This window comes from Phyllobates terribilis, unplaced genomic scaffold (assembly GCF_046119375.1).
Source record: "Phyllobates terribilis strain yellow unplaced genomic scaffold, ASM4611937v1 Scaffold_6108__1_contigs__length_46835, whole genome shotgun sequence".
In the NCBI taxonomy this organism is placed as follows: Eukaryota; Metazoa; Chordata; class Amphibia; order Anura; family Dendrobatidae; genus Phyllobates; species Phyllobates terribilis.
In genome coordinates, this window is record NW_027368852.1 from 18,582 (window position 1) to 24,346 (window position 5,765).

General features: G+C 36.3%; 2 non-coding genes across 2 annotated transcripts; both read left to right on the plus strand.

Annotated features, from left to right (window-relative positions):
• Positions 1–788: 788 nt before the first annotated feature.
• On the plus strand, positions 789–914 carry LOC141250763 (small nucleolar RNA SNORD14). Its single transcript, XR_012312856.1, has one exon. It is a non-coding gene; the product is annotated as a small nucleolar RNA SNORD14 (small nucleolar RNA).
• A 53-nt stretch (positions 915–967) lies between these two features.
• On the plus strand, positions 968–1,060 carry LOC141250764 (small nucleolar RNA U31b). Its single transcript, XR_012312857.1, has one exon. It is a non-coding gene; the product is annotated as a small nucleolar RNA U31b (small nucleolar RNA).
• The last annotated feature ends 4,705 nt before the right edge of the window (positions 1,061–5,765 follow it).

Genomic DNA, 5,765 nt, shown 5'->3' on the forward strand with positions numbered 1-5,765 from the left:
CTGGATGGTTGCGGGATTTTGCTGCTAGAAAGGGGCAGAGAAAATTGGGTGATAAAATCACCTTTTTGGCTATTGCAGCAGTGGTGTATTATGTTTGGATGGAGAGAAACTCTAGAATTTTTTCAATTGTAAGGGTTCCTAGCTTGGTTTGTGATGAGAGGATTATTGTTGAATGCAAGAGGAGAGCTGATAGACTATGTAAAACTAATTCTAGAGTTGTTGTTAACCTACGAACTAGGCTTAAGATCTAGTTTGTTTTGAGTGGCAGAGTGGTTACTATTTTGAGTGGTATATGGGGTTGTAAATTGGTACTGGCTGGTGTCACATATTATATAAAAATACAAAATTTATTTTTTGCAAAAAAAGAAGAAGAAAGAAACCATCAAGGGCTCTTTTTCACAAATTTTAGCTAATAAGGACAAATTGTAAGAAATCTCTTTTTTCGTTGAGCAAATACTGAGATATAATTATTATTGTACAAACGGGCCTTCAGAAAGTGATACAACCATATATGGGATAAGCCGAAAAGCCCAAATGCACAAATTGATCCACACACTTCGCCGCATGTTCTAGGCCCATCTCCTAATCACTAAAGAGATCGAATGAATCGCCTTCATCGTTTCCATTTGAAACCATAAAGCCCTCATTTTATACACAAAATTTTCTTCTTTGTTATGCATTCTTATATCTCTATTTCCAGTTCTGCTCTATGTCTCTCACTCGTGTTCATCACTTCTTCATCTTTCCTACTCATTCAAATTGATTTATGTATTTTGTTTGAAATCCGTTGTCGATGATGATAACTTTTAAGGTAGTTTCTCAAGAAACATTCGCATTTGCCGCCTAAGAGCTTTCTCCTTGCCAAGGCTTGAGAGCTTATGCTGTTTGAATACCTTCCTTGGATATCTGAGACTAATTTCTATATCATGGTTACTTTTGCTAATTTCAAATTCATGAAATCACTCGTTGATATAATGATATGTGATTGTCGCCCAGTCTTACATGCAATAGTCTTACATGCAATAGTGCATTATGGTGATTGACTTTTTGTATCTGATCCAGTAATTGAATACAAGATCAAGTTTTGGAGCTTTTCAGTGTTTGAAATTGATTTTTTTTAAAAATTTGCCTGAGACATGAGGATTAATATCCACCTTTTCTGATCCATATGAGGAATATTTTACATGCATCACCATCTAATCTCCAATTGATTAAATTTTCAATTATTTGTTGTTGTTTTTGTTCCATTTTACTTCTGTTTTGCTTATGGTATCTGTTGCTCTGACTGATGGGACTTTATGTAGTTTTTATTTGTTGGTGTGCAATCAAAAGGTATGATATCAACATTATATATACTCCTTCAAAATCATATAAAAATTGTCTTCTAAATTTGTAAGATCTATTTTGTTATTTTCAGTGAACCACTAGGTACAAGATGCAATAGAAAGGCAGAAAGTACAAAGAGGACGGATTGGCTTACCATCATAGTAATATTACAATCCCTCAAAACTATGATATTTTTCGTTAAATAAAACATGGAACTAACCATGACAATGCATGATATATAGAGTTTTTTTTATTGCACTACTTGCAATGGTGATAGCCACTTTCTCAACAGGCATCGATTCACAATGTTTTTAGGTATTCTGGTATCCAAACAATAAACACATAATTAAAAGACAAACTCGTATGAATACTTATTTGTCCAGTTCAGGAAGACCAAGAAGAAAGAAGAAGAAGAAGTAGCATATGGTTATGGATTCTTCCATTTTGTGTTTCTCTACTGGGGCAATGTATATGTGTATTTCTTTTAGAAAAGCAACACGTGTAAAGATGTCTTCATAGAAAGAAGACGCATATAATTCTACACATGAAACTCTACACATGAAATTCTACAACAAGTGAAAAGAATATATTCGTTCAAGTTCAAGCCCAACCCGAAGAGAAAGCAAGCCCAAAGAAGCCCATTCCAGCTACATATAATGACAAAATAGGCACTATTCATTTGAGACTCTTTCACTTTTAAGTAGTAGTAGATTAGAAAAAAAATCTAAATACACCGTCTTCCATAAGTTTGATTCATCCTCTAGTTTCCTTTTTCATCTTCATCTTCCTTCAAAACTCGATGCCCCCTCCCCCGGCAATCCTAGTCCCAGAACCCGACACTGGAACCCAATAGAGAGATTTTTTGTCCTGTCCCGCTATGGTACATAGTCTTCTCAGCCCGCCTTGATCTCAACATATCTTGCACATATTCCGGCAATGGATACTTTTCCTGTGTCATTCAAAGTTCTGGGGAGAGTCCGACTACCTCTGACTGGAGGCCAAAAACACCCTTAATGAACCAAAATTGAGAATGTTGGCTTGTTTCCCAAATTAAGCTTATTCCCATTAACATCTTCAACTAAATACAATTATGGCATTCTCAATTCATACTTGTTCCATGTATCCATTAAGAAAATACATTGGAGCTCTATCATTATAGATGGGTACTTACACCTCAAATTATCTTAATGAGCTGAAATGGAGAACGTAGGTCCATTTAGCCTAGATGAAGTTTAATCAACTTACGTCATTGACTAAGTAAAGTGATAAGGTTTGCTAACTTGTACTAGACTTATATATCAACTTGGATGGGTACTTAGGCCTCACAATACCTTAATGGGCCAAAATAGAGAATGTAGGACCACTTAGCCCAAATATACCTTAATCACCATAACAACTTTGACTAAGTAGAGTGATGAGGTTTTCTAACTCGTAATTGACTCATATATCCACTTAGATGGGTACTTGGGTCTTAAAATATCTTAATGGATCGAAAGAGAGAACATAAGCCCGTTTAGTCCAAATGAACAATAATCAACTTAACATCTTTGAATAAGTACAATGACCAGGTTTCCTAACTCTTACTTGACTCATACATAAACCTGGATGGGTATTTGAGTGTGAAAATATCTTAATAGGACGAAATAGATAACATAGACCATTTAGCCCAAATGAACGTTAATCAACTTAACGTCTTTGACTAAGTACAATGATGAGGTTTCCTTTCTCGTACTTGATTCATATATCATATTAGATGTGTACTTGGGCTTTACAATACCTTAAAGGACCAAAAATAGACAACGTTGGCCCATTTAGTCCAAATGAACCTTAATCAACTTAACGTCTTTGACTAAGTACAGTGATGAGGTTTCCTAACTCGTACTTGACTCATATGTCAACATAGATGGGTACTTGGGCCTCAAAATACCTTAATAGGCCAAAATGGAGAATGCAGGGCGATTTAGCTCAGATGAACCTTAATCAAATTAACATCTTTGACTAAGTACAATGATAAGGTTTCCTCACTCGTACATGACAATTATATCAACTTAGATGGGTACTTGTGCCTCAAAATATCTTAATGGGTCAAAATAGAGAACTAGGACCATTTATCTCAAATGAACCTTAATCAACTTAATGTCTTTGACTAAGTATAATGATAAGGTTTTCTAACTCATACAAGACTCATATATCAACTTAGATGGGTACATTGGCCACAAAATAGGTTAATGGGATGAAATAGGTAACATATGCCCATTTAGCCCAAATGAACCTTAATTAACTTAACATATTTGACTAAGTATAGTGATAAGGTTTCCTAACTTGTACTAGAATCATATATCAACTTAGATGGGTACTTGAGCTTTAAATTACCTTAATGGACCAAAAGAGAGAACGTCATCCAATTTAGCCCAAATGAACCTTAATCAACTCAATATCTTTGACTAAGTATAGTGATAATGTATCCTGACTCGTAGTTGACTCATATATAAACTTGGACGGGTACTTGGGCCTCAAATTGCCTTAATGGGTCGAAATAGGGAACTTATCCCCATTTAGCCCCAATGAACCTTAAACAACTCAATGTCTTTGGCTCAGCATAGTGATAAGGTTTCATAACTCGTACTAACATAATATATAAACTTAGACAGGTACTTGGGCCTCTAATTGCCTTAATGGGCCGAAATAAAGAAGTAGGCCCATTTAGACCAAATGAACCTTAATCAACTCGACTTCTTTGACTAAGTATAGTGATAAGTATCCTAACTCGTACTAGACTCATATATCAACTTACACAGGTACTTATGCCTCAAATTGTCTTAATGGGCCTAACTAGAGAGCATAGGCCCCTTTAGTCCAAATAAACCTTAATCAACTCAATGTCTTGGACTAAGTACAGTGACAAGGTATCCTAACTCATACTTCACTTGTATATCAACTTACACAGGTACTTGGGCCTCAAATTTCCTTAAAGGGCTTAAATAGGGAACATAGGTTCATTTAGCCCAAATGAACCTTAATAGACAAACTTACAAAGGTCTTCATAGTTAAACTTATAGTATATATCTCTAATATTATAGTTACAACTCATTTGAAAAGATATTTTCGTAAATCAAACTATGGGTCAAACGACCATATGTGTTGGTTATATGAACTAGCCCCTTACTTCATGCAACTGATAATGCATAAGTTTTAATGATAACAAACAGCCTTAAGTACTAATATGTGTATTGAGTGAGATAACACAGGAAAACAATAGGCCTTCGAGTTAATTAGGTGGTTTACGCTTGAAAAGCAACGAGGTGAAGTAAAGATACAAGAGCGAGTCCAGCGAGAAGGATAGTGCTTACCGTACTTAACTAGGATCAAGGGAACCAAATGAAACTGAAGGGAAATTAATAATAAGAGTGAGGATGAGGGCATTAAAGAAGAAAAAGGCTATGCAAAGAGGACATGCTCAAGGGAACCGAATACACTAAAGGGGACCGAGCGCGTATATGTGGAAAGGAATCTTCCAAGGCTCTATACAAGGAAAGATTTGATACGCCAAAGATCAACCAGATTCGAGATCTTATTTGTTGAAGCAAGTTTGTTATTATACTCGGCTAGTTTAGATTTAGTAGTTTATTTATTATTATCGTCATGCTTTTAGGTAATTAGTTCCCGGTGATTATTCCATAGTACAAGTAGTGTAGTTCATTTTCCTTTAACGTTGTTGTTGAACAATGGAGAGAGAGAGTTCATCTTGATTTAGGACTTAGGCAATAGTTAGGAGAGTTTAGGAAGAAACTGAGAACTGTGTGTTCGCCTAATAGTTGTATGCCCTACGAGAAATCAAATCAACAATCGTTTTGAAGTTAATGTTTACTTGTTCTTAGCCTTTTATTTCCGCATGAAAGTTTCAATCTCTAGTTAGGACTAAGATATTCATCATCCACAATTGGTATCAGAGCTGGATCCAATTCCAATACGGCAACGAAGAACTCAGAATTCAACCTCGGTATGTCCCTCAACAAGCCTCACCAGCTTCAAGAAGGAGAAGTTGATTGGTGGTTGAGAGTGCACATGACGTTCATTCAAACCCAAGACCACCAATGCTGGAAAATTATAGAGCTCAGAGACGAGGTGCTTCTAGAGTTGAAGGCAAGAACGGAATGTAAACCAGAGCACTACGCCAAGATGGAGAAGAACGCAAAAGCTCGACAACTGATTATGTGTGGATTCACCCGCACGGATATTGACAAAGCCATTGGCATACAAAGGGACAAATACATGTGGGAAGCTATCATCTCCATACATAGTGGGAGTGAAGACCAGAAGGATACCAGAAAGTTCACGCTTCAAAGGGAGTTTCAGTCCTTCAAACAACTCCATGGTAAGAGTGTGCTAGCTTGCCAGCCGCGCTTCACAATTTTGATCAACAAATTGACTTCCTATGG